The sequence below is a fragment of the Lissotriton vulgaris genome, chromosome 1_1 (assembly GCF_964263255.1).
Source record: "Lissotriton vulgaris chromosome 1_1, aLisVul1.2, whole genome shotgun sequence".
Classification (NCBI taxonomy): Eukaryota; Metazoa; Chordata; class Amphibia; order Caudata; family Salamandridae; genus Lissotriton; species Lissotriton vulgaris.
In genome coordinates this window covers 334,905,538-334,927,770 of record NC_141685.1, presented here as the reverse complement: position 1 = coordinate 334,927,770, position 22,233 = coordinate 334,905,538, and the positions used below count along the sequence as shown (strand labels likewise).

Sequence of the window (22,233 nt, the reverse complement as noted above, 5' to 3'; positions counted from 1 at the left end):
TCCTCTAAAATAAGCCGAAATACGAATTCCGATTTACTCACCTGTTATCAGGAGAGAACCCAGTGCGGCATCTTTTAGCCCAGCACTGACCCTGAAAAGTAATTCTAAGCTTACTTACAGTAACTTGTTTTTCCTTCCATAGGAATCCACTTTGTGGTTTTCACCAGAAAAGTTTCTAAGTGTCTATTTTCACAAACTAAAAATATTCCTTCAAAATTGCCTGTGTGCCTTAAACGCATTCTTTCAACTGTTTACAGGAGATGCACCCATGCTTGAACCAGGAACCACCACTGAGTAAGAAAAAGTAACGTTAACACTACTTACCTGAGAAGTGAATTTCCTCCCATAGGATAACATTGGTGATTCTATGTAAAAAAGTTTTTAAGTGTCATCTTTTTAAATACAATTAAACTCCTTAAAAATCACTACTGTAACCAAAACGCTTTTATTCAACTGTTTATAGGTGATGTCTCAGGACTGAATTTAGGATCCATTCCTGTGGTTAAAAAAGTAATCCATAAAGTAACTAATTGCATTTAACTAGAAATTCACATTGATGTCAATGTTGCATTGTGTTTGACATTGTGTTGCCCATTGCAACAACTGTAACTACTGTACTTAAAAGTCGATTGCCTTTTTGCAAAGTATTTAAACTAAAGTATTTCATTCTGAGAAAGTATATTTTGTAATGTAATGTATAATGTAATTTAAAAAATAAAATATCTAAAAATAATTAGTTTAAATAAAGTAGTAAATCAGTATAAAAAAAATAAATATAACAAATAATACATTTAAAAATTGTCATTTACAAAACCTTAAAAAATCACTGAAAAAAACATAGGTTTCAGACATGTTATAGTTAGGAATTAGCATTTAAAAAAACTTTGAAATTCACTGAAAAAAACATAGGATTGAGGCCTGGTATAGTTAGGAATTAGCATTTAAAAAACCTTGGAAATCACTGAAAAAACCATAGGTTTCAGGGGTGTTATTGTTAGCTGGACATTTAACTCGTACAATACCATTGAAATTCCTCTGATATAGTTAGTTGTACTCACTATATCTCGCGCGCTCGCAATCCATTGCTGATGATGTCACATATTACATCATTCATGACATAGTCAGTGACATCACTGCTGACATCTCAAATGACATCACTGATGACATCATCCAAGTGACAATCAGATACACCTCATCATACACTAGTATCACCTTTCATCACTCACTGTAAAATACAGAGTACCATATTTGAATCCATTAACACAACAATACAAGTTTCTAAAAACCCACTCAGTGATTCCTAGATCTATACACACATCTAATCACTTACCTATAGATTCACTCATACATGCAGTCAATGATCAATAGAACACTATCAAATATACTTATACACCTATATCGACATTACACACCAGCACACATCCTATTCACAACAATGGATCACACTTACATTTACTTAGCTATACACTTATACAAACACCACTTTATCTATTCATATAGATAGTAACTCATACTTAGTGTGCTATAAAATCACTGTTATACAGTTATCCATTTAGTCACTCATACAATCACTGAGTCATATGTATACTTATTTATAAACAACAACTGACACATACACTGCCTTTTATTTTTCTAGTTTGTTGGACATGTACCATTGAGAGAGATATTTGCTCATCACCAAAACCCATAAAGATATTCACTCACCCAAACAACTGTTATAACATGTAGTTTTAACTTCATATACCTACTGAATCAACTATTCACACATCTTTGGGCAGTCACACACCGCCCCTCCGAACCACACACACATTCACTCTCCCAAACAAATACTCAGTTAACTAATCAATAACTAATATAGACTATCAAATAGCTAGTAACCAACTGGAGAAGTAAACAGTCAATCACACTGCTACTAAATCCTCCATCCAGATATTTATATTTATATATCCACTCATTCTTCAATGCAAATTGCTATATTACCCCCTCTGTGTCCCTCCCGCTGGCCCGGCAGCAGAGGGACCCACCCCTGGGTGTGGTGGAGGATGGCGTCCATGGGCATAAGCTTGGCTCAGGATGACTTTCAATAGATCGCAGTGAGGTAGCTGCTCTGCTACTTACATAACTCTGACCCAGAATCAGGTCTTCTATGAATTATTTATCACCGGGTGCCCCACGAACTTACGGTGCACTAAGGGCGATGGAGGCAGCCCCCTTCCGTCCATGCTCCGGTCCCCAACCAAGCAGCTTTACGCACCGGCCCCCCGAGAGAGGCCAGCTATCCCAGGCCAACCAAGGCTCCAAGGCACTGCTGTATTGTTACGGTTTAGGGGGGATTCTGACTTAGAGGCGTTACGTCATAATCCCACAGATGGTAGCTTGGCCCCATTGGCTCCTTAGCCAAGAACATACACCAAATGTCTGAGCCTGCGGTTCCTCTTGTACTGAGCTGGTTTACTATTGCAAAAACACATCATCAGTAGGGTAAAACTAACCTGTTTCACAATGGTCTAAACCCAGCTCATGTTCCCTATTAGTGGGTGAACAATCCAAAGCTTGGCGAATTCTGCTTCACAATGATAGGAAGAGCTGACATCAAAGGTTCAAAAAGCAACGGTGCTATGAACGCTTGGCCGCCACAAGCCAGTCATCCCTGTGGTAACTTTTCTGACACCTCCTGTTCGAAGGATCGTGAGGACCCGCTTTCACAGTCTGTATTCATACTGAAAATCAAGATCAAGCGAGCTTTTGCCCTTCTGCCCCACGGGAGGTTTCTGTACTCCCTGAGCTCACCTTAGGACACCTGTGTTATCGTTTGACAGGTGTACCGCCCCAGTCAAACTCCCCACCTGTCTCTGTCCCCGGAGCGGGTCGTGCCTGGATGGCGCCGGGCACTTGGAGCGAGAGCTCCACGGGGCTCGCCCCCCCACCTCACTGGGTAAGTGAAAAAATAAGGAGAGTAGTAGTTTTTTACTGGCGGTCCGAGGGCCTCCCACTTATCCTACACCTCTCATGTCTCTTCACAGTGCCACTATTACAATAATGGCCCGCTCCTCATTAGCTCAAAGGCTGAACAAGTGGAAAAAGGGTTTATTTATGCGGTAGAGAAATTATTTAGCTTCTATCCACAATTTTACACACCGTTGTAATGTTCAATCTGGCAACGTTGCCAGCATGTGTGTGTGTATGTCAGTGTCACCACTTTACTACATGTGTGTCCTCCCATCCAAGCGTGAAAAAAGGGGAGGGGAGATTGACAGTGTCTCACGGAAGCAACACCCAGGAGAGGATTGTATCAGACTGGTACTCGCCTGATTCCTCACTTCTCATCATCGACTACTGTCAACCTTTTAAAGAAAAATGGGAGAAAAACCAACATAAAGAAAGTGCATATAGGTCCAACAACCATGTGGTGTTGTGAGTGCTAGAAACCCAATGTGATATTTTTGTGCCCCATTACGTGTAAAAACAACAAAATACCACGCTAAAAAGAGTGCAACTAACTGGCAACTCACAATTTTATTCTGTGCTGTTAGTTCACTCTGATTAAAAGTCAACCGACATGTTTCATCACTTTGTTTTTAGTGATTTCTTCAGGGTTTAGTTGGTGGGTCAGCGTTTAGCATGCACCTTTCACAAGTCTTCCCTTATTGTACCTGTAGTTCATGGTGGGACACAACAGACAGACACACACAAATTAAAAGTTTCAGCAATTAACACTGAGCCCAGTGCTCACTGACATATGACAATTTTCAGCTGTATCAATTTACCAGGTGGCCTGCCGTGATGAGCCTACCCGGCCCCCGTGAAAGACTGCGTCACGAGTGTTGTCCCTGTCTACGTACTGGGACGATTTGAACCGCCAGATGGTCGGTATCTGTTATGAGAGAGTAAGGCAAGGCAATGAAATGTACTGTGCCTCGTTAGGCTCGTGTCCGTTTACTCACGAGCGCCCGAGACATGGTGCGTTCCTTTTGTCCCTGCAGTTACTGACCCCGCTCCCGTTAGTTTGGCTACCGAAACTCCTTACCGCATAGGTGTGCTGGTCTCGTCTCTGGCTCACCCCTCGTGTGTTGTGGCGGTGCCGGCCGGCTGTTTACCTAGCCCGCTTCCGGGTCACGTGGGTTGACGTGACGTGCTGCGTCACGTATCTACTTTCGGCGCCATCTTGGAGCGGGCAAATGTCGTATTGGGGCAATGTCTCTGCTAGATTGCAGTGTACTATGCTCATTATGCCTAATTTAAAGCGAGGTGGTGTACTCCACCCTCGCGCTAAGTTTTACATCGATATTCTTTTATATAAACCATCCGTTTTTTATATATTAGAAAAGCGGGGCAAAAAAACTTTTAAATACAGCCTTGACTATGTTGGAGTGGGACTCTCTAATGTAAACATTCTCGTTAAAATTGATATTCCTACACGGAATACTGCGGGTCCCAGATGTAGGGGGTACTGATATACCGATGTTATTTCATGTGTCCCCCAAATTTGTTATGCATTATGGTGGTGTACAGGTTTTTTATTCCCTATATATCTTGCACAGTTTATGCTAGATGGGTACCACAGCTCTTGGGGTTATACAGTGTGATGCTATGGAGACGTGCTCTAGGTCGCTATGACCTTGTTCCATTCAATGATGTCATTAAGGCCTTGGTCAGCAGTGCCAGACAAGAGACTTCTTTCCCCGCTGATTCTGGAAAGCCTGTTCCCTTAGCTGTGGTTTCGCTAGATAGTAGGTAGGGATAGTGAGAATCTCGTTCATCCATTCATGCACGTCACTAATTAGATGGTATGGCATTTGGCTATTCTGTACCACCTCGCGGTGGCTCATTCTGGGTTATTATGCTGCCCGTCAGCGTCAATTTTGTTTTGCCTCCAACAATACAACATTCTTTCTTTCCGGAGTACAGCCACACTGAACGTTATCCTCACTGGAACTGGGATCACGTATAGGACAGAGATAGTACACCCGCAGTACTATGTCTATGAACAGTCCTGAGAAATTAAAATATGATTAGCAGGACATCAACAATCAATGTGTGATAACTATGTGTATCAGATTATTCGAGACCTATTCCTCAATCAAGACATTTCAATAAGTATGATGTACACAACTATATCTAAATTGTTATAAGCACACATTTATAAAATATACACATCTGCAAATTACACATCTAACTAGAAAATGCACATCTATAAAATTGTAAAAATGTACATCTATAAAATTCACATCTATACTAAATCTTGTGTCAGCTATAAACCTATATGTTAAAACATTATGCTTTATAAGGGTGACAAGTGTGCGGCAAGAAAGTGTACATCTCAGTATAAGCTTGATACTCAATTGTCCATGAATACTTGGCACATTTTAAGAGTGTCCATTAAAGTAGTCAGGCAAACATTTTTCTTGAATGGGAATGACATTTGCAAACCTAACTCAGCAGAACAACATTATTTCATTGGGGCCAAATACCACGACGACCTACGATAAAGCCATGACATTTTACAGTGGTGCATTTTGTGAGATCTTTGATTTGCTGTGACAGATCCTGATAATATTTCACTTTACTCTCATACACTAATTCAAGGGAATTCTGTGAGTTTTCATATCGAATTGAAACATCAATCACTACAACAGTACCATTTCTGGTAAACACTACATCTGGTTTTCGTAGTTCACCTTGATCATTCTTAACATGAGGTTTCCTATATGCCATCCAACCACACCTTTTTGCTCCATCAATGAGCAGTTCCAGAATTTTGTTGTGTCTTTTAATTCTAATGGCCTTGGTTTTAGGACATGCACCTGAAATATGAGAAATTGTTTCACAAACATCATTACAATATCTACAAGTAGCAAATGTACGATTTCTTCCTCTAGTGATGGTTTCCCTAGTAGATAAAACATTTGCTCTTAACATCAGAGCAGCTATGTATTGGTTTTCTTTCATTTGTTATGCTTGCTGATCCAGAAGTTTGAGGTTGGATTACTTGCTAAATATTTTATACCATCACCTTGGACAGGGAGATTTCCCCATTTCTCATATGTTGCTAACAAATTCAAATCATAACTCAGAAGCCCGCTGTCTGAAATGTTAAGTTTGTGCGTTTTGATGATGTTATCAATTTTTTCATTTATTACTTCTCCTGTATACATGAAGGAATGCAGTATGTACAGATCTGGAGCTGTCCTGAGATACAATAAACTATTGACTTTATTGAGACCAATTTGTGTACATACTTTTGGTATACTGAGGCCCCCAAATGATCTTTTCGTGTATAGGAGACCATCACATGTGTGTGCAGGAAGGTGTAGAAAGTGTTTGACATACTTTTTTATTGTTTGATCCAGAGCATTTAAAGTTTTTGCTTCTGTTCCTCTCATATCCAGCTTGAATGATAGTTTAGGTACCTAGTACGGACACATAATTTCTATTTTCTGTGTGGGTTTAAGTGGTAGATTATCAAGTTTTTTAGCCCAATTGACAAGAACCACATTAATGTTTTGGTTGCTTGTATGACCAGTGTGTGGTTCAAAGTTCAATGCGAGGTATCTCTCACTTTCTCCTGGATGAATATTTTCAATATTTTCTTTTTCAAATTGCCATGGTTTACAGTTGTTAACCAGGTTTTTATCTTTATGGTGACTGATATAGATATAAAATCCATGTGTCTTTTTCACATTAAGTTTTAATCCTGTATTTTTACTGAACTTTTCAATGATTTTCAGATTTGTACTCATTCCTTCCCAGGTACTGCTGAGTACTGCGATGTCATCGGCAAAGGCGAGAGCGGTGATTTGCTCAATAAGACCATCTGATCCAAATGTGAGGCCCTTGCCGTTTTTCTGAAGAGCACAGATCAGAGGATCTATGGCAACGTTAAATAGTAGTGGGGATAAAGAGTCACCTTGTTTGACCCCAGATTTCATTGTTATTTCAGGAGTTGCTTCATTGTTCTTTCCCTTGAAAGATGTTGTTGATTCCGTGTACAAGTCTTTTATTATGTTTCTGATGTATGATGGAACTCTTTGCCTTGCAAGACTCTGTATAATGTGACCATGACTGACAGAGTTGAAGGCTTTCGATATATCTATGAACACAACTGCTAATGAGTGACTGTTTTTTTGTGCCCCTTTTATGATATTTTGCAGGAGAGTCAGATTCTCGAGACAACCTCTCACCTTCATGAAGCCTTTTTGTCTCGTATTCAATTCAACAAAAAATGAGAGTCTTTTAGTTAATATTTTTGTGAATAATTTCATGAATGCAGTACCGATGGTAATTGGACGCCAGTTACTGATTTTTTTAAGTTCACTAATCGGTACATTCTTGGGTGTCAAAATTGATTGGTTCTTTTTGATAATTTCTGGTACTCTTCTCATCATCAACCAAGATGATAGAAATCTGGGCAGCAGTCATGGTTGTTTGCTGTAGACTTTATACAAGTCATTCAGACCAATCTTATCAGGCTCCACTGCTTTCTTTAAATTGGAGTTCTCAAAGGCATGAGTTATTTGGAGCAGTGTTATTTCTTTACATAGATTTCTAATTTTATAATCCTCTGGTATCCGATCAATCGGCATGAAATTAGGAGTTTTCTTGTTTTCTTTCTAAATTATGTTTTTGTAATATTGAAAGATTTCATCAGCACTGATTTGGCAAGTGGCATCTTCTGCCCCATCAGTGATAATCCTTGAAATTTTCTTTTTGTCTTTTTGAAACATTGCCTGGTATTCTTTATAGCTGCCCTTTACTTTGACATAATTTTTCTTGTGCGTCCGATTAAGCCTTCCGTTTTTCCTGTCTTTTTTTGTTATCTTGTTCCCTACTGAGGCATTCTGGTGCTCATCTTGAGCAGAGATCATAGGCTCATTATTGAGTTCTCTTGCTGGTTCATTTGTTGGTACACTTGCTAGTGTAGGACTTATATCAGTGGTGTTTTCTGCGATATAAGTCACTACCTCATCCATCAGATCCATAGCAGCATCGTATTGCTGTACGTTTTGGGTGTACTTCTCGATTTCTGTGATTCTGTCTTCCAGCTCATAAAAGTTCTTGATTTTTTGCGCACGTTTGCGATTGATAAAGTCTCTGCGCTTTTCTGTTGTTACTTCCATTGTAACCTCTGGTTCATCGCAAGAGTAATTTTCAGAAACATTTGATGCTTGCAGTACATCTTTTGCTGAATTTTTGTTTTATCTCTTCTATCTCTTCTTTTTTCTGCAATTTGTTTTCTGTTTTTATTGTTAAAATGTGGAACCATCAGCGCATTGATATTCCTCTTATTTTCATATACTTTTTCCAATTCTGCTAGTAGCAGTATTTCTTTCTGTGACCATAATATTGATGGTTTGCTGCTTGCTAGAGCTTCTAGTCTAGCCTCATTTTGCGCTCTTGGATGCGCATGCCGAGCATGTTGAGAAACACCAATTTTTGTTCCAAATCTGAGGTCACAGAAGCTGCACAGGAATGGCAGCTCTCCCTTTTGAGGTCTTCCTAAACATTTGGCATAATGACATGCAACATTGCGGTATTCGGCTTCTTTGTCAAATTTTGAACAGTACGTTTTAAGATAGTAGCCTTTCTGCTTGTCGGAGACATGTTATCTCAGTTCTTTTAAAGTTCCCATTATGTCTCCACACAAGCCACACTTATATTTTTCGTTTGGGTACTTCCAGTAAGTGACTTTTTTTGTGTAATCACTTTTCTTTGTTACTACATCTTTGCTGACCTCGTACACATAGGGTAGATTTTCAAAGTTTGCTGTACCAATGTCATTCTTGGCTGAGGAGGCCACAAACTCGATGGATTTGCTGAGGTCTATTGTTGTGTCTTCTTCTGCTACGGAGGGTGAACTAGGTCCTATATCGTGATCTGAATCGTTGTTGCTTGTTGCATTGTTTGAAGCAGGTACTGGTTTGTCAAATTTGGTGAGGAGGTTAATGATTTCTGGGAAAGACAGCACCTCCTTATGCCATCTTAACGGGGTTTTTATTCTCCAGGAACTACCCCATCTGGAATTAGGTTTGTTTGCTTCGCCATTTCTCACTATCACCCTCTCTGCCATGATCGAACCTTGTTTGGTCTGTCTCTATATGCTTCTCTACGCTGAGTCTAGCACTACAGATGTAGTTACCGGCTGGACCACTGGGAGATAAAGGCAGCCGTTTACCCGTTCTTCAATTTGACATTCATAGCACTGGGCAGTAATCACATCGCGTTAACACACTCGCCACGGGCATTCGCGATGCTTTGTTTTAATTTAATAGTCGGATTCCCTTGGTCTGCATCAGTTCTAAGTCAGCTGTTAGGTACCAGCCAAGGCAGAACACCGGTTCCGGGGAGGGGGCACGGGGAGAATTGATCACCGCAGCTGGGGCGATCCACAGGAAGGGCCCAGCTCGCATACAGAGTCGCTGCTACCCCAGAGGGAGGCGCCTCGTCCAGCTGCGGTGCACGCCCATCCCCGCTTAGCGCCCCAGGCCGACCGACCCAGTCCTTAGAGCCAATCCTTATCCTGAAGTTACAGATATGACTTGCAGACTTCTCTTACCTACATTGTTCCAACATGCCAGAGGCTGTTCACCTTGGAGACCTGCTGCTACTATGGGTACGGCCTGGTGTGAGATTTACACCATCTACCCCGGATTTTCAAGGACCAGCGAGAGCTCACCGGACGCCGCCTGAACCGCGATGCTTTCCAAGGCGGGGGCCCCTCTCTCGGGGCAAACCCATTTCAGGGCACCCTGCCCTTCACAAAGAAAAGAGAACTCTCGCCCGGTGCTCCTGCCTGCTTCTCTGGGATCATTTGCGTTACCGCACTGGACACCGCAAGGGCGCCCATCTCTGACACTCTGGGTTCGGGGATCTGAACCTGACTCACTTTCGATCAGCCGAGGGCAATAGAGGCCAACGCCCTTCCCTTACGAACGGCGCTAGCCCATCTCTTAGGACCGACTGACCCATGTTCAACTGCTGTTCACATGGAACCCTTCTCCAGTTCGGCCTTCAAAGTTCTCGTTTGAATATTTGCTACTACCACCTAGATCTGCACCTGCGGCAGCTCCACCTGGGCTCTTGCCCCAGGCTTCCGTGCACACTGCACCGGCCCTCCCCTTCATTGCGCCACAGGTTTTTACTCGGCCCTCCGACTCGTGCACGTGTTAGACTCCTTGGTCCCTGTTTCAAGACAGGTTGGGTGGGTAACCGACATCACCGCAGACTCCTGGCGCCCGGCGTGGACCTCCCCGTCCGGAGGCGCAATGCGGTCGGGGCGCACTGAGAACAGTCCGCCCCAGTCTACAGTCGCACCGGGAGCAGGGGGGCCCGTCCCCCCCCTTCAGCTGTCCCGGCATGCCCTGAGGGGCAGTTAGGAACAGGAACCCGGGGTAAAGCGCAGATGTGGTCGCATCTCCCTCGGCCCGCTGACATGGTGAAGCTCCTGCCAGGGGGGCTGTAATACCCTCCGCCAAAGCGGAGGGCCACCTGCCACCCCTAAGCCTTCCCAGCTGACCCCAAGCGGTAGCGGCGCAACGCCGCAGAGGAAATGAGCCCTGCGGGGCCAGGTACGGCCTGGGTGCTGGTCCCACAGTGGGGATCCGGAACTCCCGGGACACTGACCTTCTAGCCGTGTTGAATCCTCTGGGTGTACTGCACAGACCCCATCCATTTACCTCTCAAAGGTTTAATTCCCTCTTGAACTCTCTCTTCAAAGTTCTTTTCACCTTTCCCTTACAGTACTTATTGGCTATCGGTCTTGCGCCCGTATTTAGCCTTAGATGGAGTTTACCACCCGCTTTGGGTTGCATTCCCAGGCAACCCAACTCCGAGAAGACCCTATCCTGGTCCGCCGGGGGCCGCTACTGGTCTAACACCGTCCGCGTGGTGAGCCTCGATCAGAAGGACCTGGGCCGCCTGAGGTACGCCGGGGAGTTGGTCTTCTGTACACCACATTTCCTGTGCCCGCCACCGGACAGGAATTCGGCGCTGGGATCTTCCCTCTTCACTTGCCATTACTGGTGGGAATCCTGGTTAGTTTTTAATTCCTCTGCTTAGTAATATGCTTAAATTCAGCAGGTCATCACATCTGATCAGAGGTCGTAGTGGGAAGAAAACACCAGAGCATTGAGGGGGTGCAGGGGAAGGCCAGCGGGCAGCGAGCGCCCTCTTTCCCCGGATCAGATCTGGAGGGGTTTCGTCCTCGCCGGGAAGCCGGCCGCAGAGGTGGGCGCCCGTGGTGTGTGCACGTGGGCATCTAGTGGGACTCCACATAGAGCCACACGCGGCATGCAGCCAGGACCCCGGGACAGGTCAGCGGTGGACAAATCACCGGACCCCTTCTCAGGGCTAGGTGTGCCGGCGGAGTACCTCTGCAGCTTCGGGCTGGCGCCGTCGGTTGCCCAGCCGCTCTGCCATTAACGATCCTTCTGCAGGTTCACCTACGGAAACCTTGTTACAACTTTTACTTCCTCTAGATAGTCAAGTTTGGCTGTCTTCTCGTGTCTCCACCAGGGCCGTTGCTGACCCCGGTGGGGCCAATCCGAGGACCTCACTAAACTATCCAATTGGTAGTAGCAACGGGCGGTGGGTACAAAGGGCAATAACTTAATCAACGCAAGCTTATGTCCTGCACTTACTGGGAATTCCTCATTCATGGAAAATAATTGCAATCCCCAATCCCTATCATGAACGGGGTTCAGCGGGTTACCCGCACCTGACGGCATAGTGTAGACACACACTGATTCGTTCAGTGTAGCGTGCGTACAGCTCTGGAAATCTAAGGGCATTACAGACCTGTTATTGCTCGATCTCGTGTGGCTGAACGCCCCTTGTTGGACACTGACCGCTGGGGGTCGGCCAAGCAGAAATCGGTACTTCCTGTGTCCTATATGGAGTGTACTCTACAGGCATGACAGTCGGAGTGTAAGTGTGAAATACACCAGTACCAGCATCAATCGCAGGAAACGTGACCCCGGAGTAAAACAGCTCAAATGGGTACGCTGCGTCAGCAGATACAACAAAAACCACTGCCTGTCCTTCCAAAGAGACTTGGAAATCCTGCAAATGATTACGCACAGCCAAGCGACTGTGAACCGCGATATCAACTGCAGCCATATTGACACAGTGAAAGAAAAGTACAATGCAATAGAACAAAGCACAACTGGGTAATAATTCAATAGAAAACCGTTTTATATTTTCAAGCTTGAAAAAACCTATGTAACTATAGGTACGTCTTTATCCATCACCACTGTCAACCGGAAACAATAGTGAGAGGGTCGTGGACTGATACAAGCACTACTCCAGAGTCTCACAATAAGACCACTACGTTGGCAGCGCCATGTTGCAAGGATCCTGCTCATACACAGAACTGTGCACAGAGACCCTGGACATCAGTGAATTGTGGTGTACCAGAAACTCACCTCAGTACCTAGAAAAACCCCAACCAGCTAGCATCCATGTCACATTAGCTCTTCGTCCTATAGCAAAGTAACCAATGATTAGACAACCTAGAACATGCGACTTAGGACCATCTCAGGAATGGTGGGAAGTGAGAACACTCTTTCATTATACTCTCATGCCAGACTACAACAGGAGTAAATAAGTGACACGGTAAGGTTAAAATATTTATTTTAACGACGTGATCTCAGGTGCAGTATCTTAGCCAACATAAGCAGACATATCATTGAAAATAATATGGGCAGCATTGTTACAATTCCATAAAATACAAAAGGAGAAATTATATTACAATGATGGTGAAAATACGTCTTATAGCGCCTAGTTGTAACGCCCTCCCTATATAGGAACTATGTTTATAAACTAAAGAAGATCTCTTAGGCTTGTTTGGGGGACCCCATTACCTTTCTGCTCAGTAAGAGTAAATCACATCTGGATTAGCAGAAGCTCTCTGCATCCCTGGAAAAGGAAAATCTTCCAAATGTGTGAAATCATGGCTACCGTGCCATAAAAGGGTGCCAGAATCTAATTTGGCTCACAGCAGCCAAATTGTTGTGTCTAAAAAGCGTTACTCGATCATGTCGAACAACAGCTACCATGTTATGATAACCTTGACGGCTTCAGCACTGTGCAGACTAGGGGCATGAAGTTAGTCTAGGGATGTCCAAAACAAATCTTTTCTCATGTGTAGACCTTCACGAAGCCTAACTTACAAGAACAGCTATATGCAGTGTTGTGTGCAAAAGTGGCAAAAAGTAAAATGGGGTTTAAACTTCTAACAAGCAATGCTAACATAACATGCGTGCAAAGCAGACCTTAGGCCACACTAGACTAGTTAGCATGGAAGAGTCTCATTCGTTATCAGAATTAACTAGATAAATCCCTCCACCAACTAAGAACGCCCATGCACCACCACCCACAGAATCGAGAAAGAACTATCAATCTGTCAATCCTTTCCGTGTCTGGGCTGGGTGAGGTTTCCCGTGTTGAATCAAATTAAACCGGGACTCCACTCCTGGTGGTGCCCTTCCATCAATTTTTTTAAGTTTCAGCTTTGCAACCATACCCATCCCGGAACCCAAAGACTTTGGTTTCCCGGAAGCTGATTGGCGGGTCATGGAAAGAACGCCGCTGAATCACTAGTCGGCATTGTTTATGGTCGAAACTACGATGGTATCTGATCGTCTTTGAACCTCCGACTTTCATTCTTGATTAATGAAAACATTCTTGGGAAATGCTTTCACTTTGGTTCGTCTTGCTCCGGTCTAAAAATTTCTCCTCTAGCGGCATAATACGAATGCCCCGACCGTCCCTCTTAATCATGGCCCCAGTTCCCGAAAACTAACAAAATAGAACTAGAGTCCTATTCCATTATTCCTAGCTGAAGTATTCAGGTGACCGGCCTGCATGGAAACACTCTAATTTTTTTTAAGTAAACGCTTCGAACCCCCAGGACACTCAGTCAAGAGCATCAAGGGGGCGCCGAGAGGCAGGGGCTGGGACAGGCGGCAGCTCTCCTCACGGCGGATCACCAGGTCGATCCCAAGATCCAACTATGAGCTTTTTAACTGCAGCAACTTTTATATACACTCTTGGAGCTGGAATTATTGTGGCTGATGGCACCAGACTTGCTCTCCAATGGATCCTCGTTAAAGGATTTAAAGTGTACTCATTCCAATTACAGGGCCTCAAAAGAGTCCTGTATTGTTGTTTTTCGTCACTACCTCCCCTTGTCGGGAGTGGATAATTTGCATGCCTGCTGCCTTCCTTAGATGTGGTAGATGTGGTAGGCGTTTCTCAGGCTCCCTCTCCGGAATCGAGCCCTGATTCTCCATTACCCTTGGTCACCATGGTAGGCACAGAAAGTACCATTGAAAGTAGATAGGGCAGACATCCGAATGTATCTTCGCCGTCACAGGGACGTGCGTTTAGCCCGAGGTCATCTTGAGTCACCAAAGCGGTCGGGCGAGTCCGGATTGGTCTTGGTCTAATAAATGTATGCATCCTGGGAGGTCAGCGCTCGTCGGCATGTATTATCTCTGGAACTACTACAGTTATCCAAGTAACAGATGGAGCGATCAAAGGAACCATAACTGATTTAATGAGCCATTCGCAGTTTCACTTTACTTACACGTGCATGGCTTAATCTTTGAGACGAGCATATGCTACTGGCAGGATCAACCAGGTAGCCGCACCTGCTGAAGGGGTGGGTTTAGGGGGCTGTATTCCAATCTCCCTGACTGGCAACCTTCACGCACCCCTCCATCTAGGAGTCTGCTGGGGGAAGGAGCCCACCTGCCTGGGAAGGAGGGCTCACTGGAGGGGTGGAGAGGTGTGGTCACATGGGCACTGGCAGGCTCAGCTGTCTCCCCAGAAGGGAGAGGTAGGCCGAGCCACAGCCTGAGCGTGACGCAGGGGTGCCGGAGCCTGGCGGCAGCAGCATCCCTTGGAACCTTTTGTTCCCAGCTGCTGTGGAAATGTGCTGGGCAGAGAGGGGTGACAGCATGGCGCACAGGCCTACAAACCTGTTGGCAGCAGCATCTGAGGACCTGGCGCCACCAGACCCCTTCCGCTTAGAGTGCCTAATCGATCAGAGTATGGCTGGGGCATCCCTTTGAAGGCCACCCTGCGCAGGGGGTATGCTGGCTTAGAGTTCCTACCTGCTCCCGGGGCAAGCAGGCTCAGAGAAAGATGAGCATTGGGAAGGGACTGAGAGGCAGGTGGTACCTGGGCCCCTGGGGGCCCCGTGGGTGGGCCCGGGTGCTGCGTTCCCCCACCTCAGCATCGCCAGGCCTCAGAGGTCTGACTAAGCAAGCTCAGAGAAAAAGGACCATAGGGAAGGGGGTGAGAGGCTGCCTTCCCTATCTCAGCATCCCCGAACCTGCATAGGACAGATGGACCCCTCTCCTGGGCCTTTGGCAGAGCAGGAGGCTCGGGGATGGGGCCCAGGGCCGGAGCACCCAACCCGGGGCCTGGCGGGGCCCCGGGACTCAGATGGGGTTCCTGGGCCCACATGCGCAGGTAAAGCCTCAATGGGCCACGGGACCCCATCCCAGGTACCCTGTCACACGGCAGGTCCAAGGACACAGCCCGGGGTGGGAGGCCACCCTCCCCAGGGCCCTTAGGGTCACCGGCCAGAGCTCCTATACCCAGCCAAGCAAGGGGAGGCTCCCCAGGCACAACAGAACCCCATCCGGGGCCTTTGGGAGAGCGGCAGGCCGGGGGACAGGGCCCAGGGCGAGAGCAATTAACCGGGGCCCGGCAGGGCCCCTGGACCCAGCCGTGGCTCCCAGCCCAGAGGTGCAGGGGAAGACCCTGTCCCGGGCACCCTGCACTGCGACAGGACCGAGGACAGAGCCCAGGTGGGGAGGCCGCACTCCCTGTGGCCCCTGAGAGCCACTGAACCCAGCCGAGCAGGGGGATGTTTCCGGGGGCATTATGGAACCCCGTCCCGGGCCTTTGACAGGCCCGCAGGACTGGAGGATGGGGCCCAGGGTTGGAGCTCCCACCCAGGTATCCCGGGACCGGAGGAAAATGGGAAGCCTCCATGGCCCCGCGGGACCCCGTCCAGGGCACCCTGCTGCACAACAGGAATGAGGATGGAACCCGGGGAAGGGAGGCCACCCTCCCCAGGGCCCCTAGAAGCCCCTGAACCCAGGCAAGCAGCGGGTAACCCACAGGACCCCATCCGGGACAGCCTGCTGTAGTGTAGTTCCTATATTCCCAATAGGCTCTGCGCATTGGAATAATATATCCTATAGATGTGACGCAGGACTTAGGTCGACTAGTTCTCTATCAAATATATTAGACTTAATTGTGAGTGCCAGTTAGCTCAGAGGTCACTAGAAACTTTCTTCAATACACAAAACAACCTGGCCCGTTTAGCTGCCGGCTGAGGACCTCTAGGCTAAGAGGGGCCCCAGAGTACCCTGTCCCTAGTAACCCGGAAGAAGGCTACCCTTTTTTCTGTGAACCCGTGCGCACCGACAGACTCAGGCAACCCTAGGCCTGGACGTGTCCAACCTCCTGGAGCCCTGGCTGGGACCAGGGAGGGAAATAAGCCTCCCATCGGGACTTCCAGGGCAGCCCAGCCATTTTGTCGCCCCATTGGAAAGCATTGCGTGCGACCAGATGGCCAGGGGGGAAAGGTGCAACCAGATGGGCAGGACCAAAAGGACTACCATCTGCCTGCCCGAGCCTTTGCGGTAAGGCTCCAGCCTGCCCTCGCAGGGCTCGGAGGCTCCGCATCCCCGGCGGCTCGCGGTCCCAGGCTGGGCCTCATGCACAGGAAGGACCACCGGAGCTCTCTGGCCCAGACATCCGGGGGAGGACTGCCCCGGACCCATGGAGCCCATCCCAGGCACTTTGGCATGCTGTGGGCCGGAGGAGGGAGCCCCCGGACGGAGGGGAGGTATTGTCCGGGCATAGCCCATCTGGTACCGGGCAAAGAGCCGCCAGCCCGGGAGGGGTGTCCCGGCATACCCTGCCCATAGTAATCCTGAGGCAGGCTACCCTTCTTTCTGGGAACCCATGCGCACCGAGAGACTGAGGGGACCCTAGGCCCGGACATGCCCAACCTCCTGGAGACCTGGTTGGAATCAGGGAGATGAATGAGCCCCCATTGTGACTTCCAGGGCAGCCCGGCCATCTGGTTACCCCACTGGAAAGCATTACATGTGACCAGATGGCTGAGGGGAAAGGTGCGACCAGATGGCCAGGACAGAAAGGACTTGCATCTGCCCGCCCTGAGCCTATGCAGTGGGGCTCCCGCCTTCCCACACAGGGCTCGGGGCTCCCACTTCCTGGGGGGGCTCAGGGACCCCGGCTGGGCCTCAGGCACAGGGAGGACCACTGGAGCTCTTGGGCACGGACACCCGGGGTGGGACTGCCTGGCGCCCATGGAGCCTGTCCTGGGCACTTTGACACGCCACGTGACGGAAGAGGGAGCACCCGGGCGGAGGGGAGATGTTGTCCGGGCATAGCCCATCTGGTCCCCAGCAAAGAACCGCATACATTTATTTATTAATTTATTTATTAATAACAATTTTAGAGCGCGAACAAAGGCCCAAGGGCGTCTCGGCGCTAGAATATCTGCAGAATTTAACCGGTGAGGGGAAGAGTGGGTCTACTGGTTAAAAAGCCAGGTCTTGAGTTGTTTGCAGAAAGACCAGAGTGAATGGCTTGATTTGATTGAGGAAGGCAGTGTATTCCAGAGTTTGGGGGCTGAAATGGGAGGGGTGTTCCAGTATACCCTGCCCCTGGTAATCCGAAGGAAGGCTACCCCTCTTTCTGGGAACCTGTGTGCACCGAGAGACTCAGGGGGCCCGAAGCCCGGACGTGCCCGACATCCTGAAGCCCTGGCTGGAATTAGAGAGGCGAATGAGCCCCCATCAGGACGTCCAGGGCAGCACGGCCATCTGGTCGTCCCATTGGAAAGCATTGCTTGCGACCAGATGGCCGAGGGAAAAGGTTAAATCAGATGGCCGGGACCAAAAGGACTCCCATCTGCCCCCCCAAGCCGAGCCACAGCGGTAGGGCTCCCACCTGCCCTTGCAGGGCTCCGGGGCTCTGCACCAGGGACCCTTGTCCCGGGCAGATGGACACTTGGCAGGCAGCAGCGTGGGGTCTCCAACACCCCAGGCCCTGACTCAAACCCAGGCCCCGGGGGCTGGTCCCTGCGTCTCAACCCAGCCAGGCCGGGGAGATCGGGGAGCCTGCCGGGCATGAGGGACCCAATGCCGGGCACACGGAGCCTCAGGACGTGCACTCGTTTTCCACACATTTTTTTCCATAATTCCGCATAAAGGTCTTACGCCCATTCCTCCCAACCCTAATATATATCACCACCGCACGTCTGTCTTACAGTATGGACAGACCTCAGCACGCACGAGGTCGCTTTTCAAATACCGTTTATTGACACTAACAGTGCCGCGCTTCAACAGTTGTAGCTGCCTTTGTCAAACCAGTAAAAGTTGCCATCTTACTGACTTATATATACATGTTCCTGGGTTTTCACAAGTAACTTAAAGTGACAGTGCATAAAAATATACCTGTGTGCAAAACTTAAAAGTGATATGTGCATGACGCAATTTTCCTAAATTAACACTTTTCAAGCATTTCGGAATAAAATTATTAGAACAATGTCATTGAGGGTTTTATGTATAGCAATTAACTCTTTTAACCTGATGGTGAAACTCCTTCTCTATGTATCTTAAACGTCTCTTGCTGTGTCCAATTTGGGGCAAGTGCCCTATGCACCCTCTAGTATCTGAACATTGCTTTTCCCTTGTAATCATACAAATGCATTGCACACACCTAGGGCATGCGTTCCTTTAGTTGCACTGTAATATCCAATTTTTTGTAGAATATTTCTCCCTCAGCAGTGCTATACCTAAAAACCACTAACTTGGCAGAAAATACAGAAATTATATACCACAACCAAAATTCATTATACAACCCTGTCAAACATTCATGAACAGTGTATTAAAATAATTTAAAAAGTTTTTCTGGAGCTGGGAAACTATTCTACAACTATGGCCATAGACATAATCTCATTCTGAATAAATCTCATTCTATTATTCAAAAAGCTTTGGAGACTCCCAACAATAATACTCAAAACTGAAAACTGGGAATTTCACAACAGAAGCACACCAATTATTGATTTTACAGATGGACATGAAGACCCTCTTCAGTATTGTGGCCCTGGGGAATTTTTGTATTGAATCTTACGATGTAACGTGATTCAAGCTGTTGTAAACATTTTTCTCTATTGCCACCTATAGGTCTTGCTAACACTTGGTCTACCACAAATACTCCAAATTGCTGACATCACTGTTGTGAACCTGCTCAAAATGTCTAGCAACTGGGTATGTCGGATCCTTATGCTTGATGGCACGGATATGTTGTAGGATGCGCTGATGTACCTTGAGGATAGGGATCTCGATGTAAAGTTTTTGACAACTACACCTCAGAATGTAAACAGCATAGTCACTCCTACATGTCATTGGTTTAAGTATCTGCCACTTCATGTCTATAAACGGCAGAGGCACCTCAGTTGTATTCACCCCGAAGTTACAGGCTTTGCACTTATGGCAGCGTCAGAATCCTTTACTGCTGCTTAGCTAACTGTGTTATTGCTTTAATCCGGGGGTGCTATTGACCAGATCACATTTTTATTTGTTTTTTTTTTATTTAATGCGATTTTATATACATTACCCGAAGGTGTCAGAGCGCTTTACAAACGAATCAGTTGCGATACATAAGGACTTAGGATTACATGAGTTACATAAAAGATAAAAACAGAAAAAATTGCAAATGTACAAGTTGTAAAGTCACACAAGGAAGAGATACAAACAGAAAACAATTGAAAATGTACAAGTTGTAAAGTCACACAAGGAAGAGATACAAATGGATAAACTCATATAGTCACATAGGAATGGTAGAGAGTGCAAAGGTCTACTACATATACTAGTGGTTAGAGTTATCTCTATATACATATATATATATACAAATAATAGATTTTCTCAGGTCAAGACCCAAAAAACCAGGAGAGCAGAGTTCCATTAAGTGGGGTCGGAAGTGGGAATCAGTCACAGCACCAAGGGAGGGCAGTAGAATGTCTGCTGTTTCGCAAGATGGTGGACCAAGGACAAGAGCGACAACTGGAGACGGTCCCAAAATGGCGGGGCGCACACGTGTTCCAGTCCAAAAGTTACGAGTGCCAAGTCCAAAGAAAACCAGGGAGCCGAACCAACAGAGGTAGAACAAAAAGGGGAAAGGAGCCAGACAGACAGTAGGGGGGTAGGCAGTCTCCGAAGCACAGCCGTGCCGTCCACGCGCACAGGTCCCGGGCAGCGGTGGCAATAGTGTCCAATCCATTCTCCCAGGTTGGAGGGAGATCAACACAGGCGCCAGGGCAGCAGTCTAGAGAACGGGACGCCGCAGAGTCCGAGCCAGAGGGGGCGCCTCACTGACGGGGATGGAAACAGACAGGATCAGAAAATCCGGGAGAGCAGCGCCGCAGTTCCCACCCCCTCCAAAGCCTCCAGCGAGGCAGGCAGACCAGCGGTAGCAAAAAGCAGCGGCCGTAAAATCAGGAGGGTCAGGAGGTGTGTTCTCTGGGCTGCTGAGAAACCACTCCAGCGACGACAAGCAAGGTCAGTGCGGCTATCCGTGTTAGTTTCCCATCCCTGCATCTCCTTTCACTTGTTCGGTTTTGATCCACCGAATATTCAAACAGCTGGAAATAAAGAAAGCCGCCGGCCCAAGAGAAGGGATAGAAGATACCAGCCGGGAGCCCACCGCGCGCTGTACTGGGCCGGGTGAAGAATGGCGTGTGAGGAATCTCATGGACCTGGACCTCATGGACCTGGCCTTCCGGAATTTATATATGTATATTATATTACCTACTCGCAGTCGCCAGTAAGTAGTTATAGTTAGGACCTTGTTTCTATTCAAAAAGCGTTTTTTCTTTTGTCAATATCTTTGGCGTCATTTGAGGAATATTCGAATATGTGCAAAATTTTCAAAACTAATGGTTCACTCAGGTCAGCTCCTGTCTTGAAAGTTTCAGGGTGATTCGTCGAGCAGAAGCTGAGAAAAAAAGGGGGTTCCAAAATGTGTTTTCTCCATTTCAATTTCCATAGAAAGCTACAGCCCAAACTATTGAACAGAATTACACCAAATTTGGCAAAATTGTAGCTCTTGGTTCAGAAAGCGACCTTTTTGTTAATGGTGTAAATCCATTCAGCAGTTCCTGAGAAATTCAAAAATAAAAAATATCGATATCTGGTGGCCGAGGAGGATTTGCGAACCCTCCCGAGCACGTGCTTCATTTTGATTGGCTGTCAACACTTCAACCCAACAAGTGTTGGCAGCCATCTTGTGACTGGGTAAAACTGAGTCACAAGAAAACAAAAAAAAAGATAAAAAACAAGAAAAGGGGGCAAGGTAGAAACACCCTGCTCAGGAGTTCCCACAAGTACTCTCAGGGCCCAAAAAAGCATGTTATTTTTTATTTTTTCATCCGTAGTCTTGCTGGGTGCGCAAATCTGGACAAAATTGTTGTTTCTATTAAAAACCTGGCTGGGCCAGGTTCCGGGGGCAATGTCCAATTACTTAGCGTCGGTCCGCGGGGGCCACCGCAGCCCTGGGGACTGCCACCTCCCTGGGTTCTATTTATGTAAGGGTGGGGGCCTCATGGGACCCCCCAAGTAGCACGCAGCCCCCGCAACCCTCAGCAGCCCTGGGGACCACCACCTCCCCAGGGCTTTATTTAGTTTAAGGTGGGGCCTCGTGGGCCCCTGAAAACCCCAGGGACCCCCACTTCCCTGGGGGTTCAGGAAAATATGGGCGGGGTGCCTCACAGGCCCCCCAAGCCCTGGGGACTGCCACCTCTCTGGGGCTTTTAGAAATAATTAGTGTGGGGGGCTCAACCCCACCCACACTGCCCCGGGGACCACCACCTCCCCAGGACACTCTGTATGGAAATACGGGAGTCCATTGCTGACCCCCAAGGACCACCATCTCTCCGGTACGCACGACCCCCCTCCTGGAGCTCTCCAAGGTCCAGGCCAGCTCCGGCAATGTCCTGGGGTGCCCACCCCCAGGACATTGCAGTTTGCAATGACATGGCTGGAGCACGGCTCCAGCCCTGTCATTGCAAACTATGCTTCGCTTCATTGAAGTGAGAGCAGAAAACCTGATCTCACTTCCATGAAGCGAGGAAGATTGCTTTTGGACAAGGGGAGCTCCATGTCAGCAGCTCCCCTTGTCCAAAAG

At 47.3% G+C, this 22,233-nt stretch overlaps 2 pseudogenes; both read right to left on the bottom strand.

Annotated features, from left to right (window-relative positions):
- Window positions 1-2,053: 2,053 nt before the first annotated feature.
- Window positions 2,054-11,100, bottom strand: LOC147747148 (28S ribosomal RNA; annotated as a pseudogene).
- A 315-nt stretch (window positions 11,101-11,415) lies between these two features.
- LOC147747147 (18S ribosomal RNA) lies at window positions 11,416-14,641 on the bottom strand (annotated as a pseudogene).
- Between the last annotated feature and the right edge of the window lie 7,592 nt (window positions 14,642-22,233).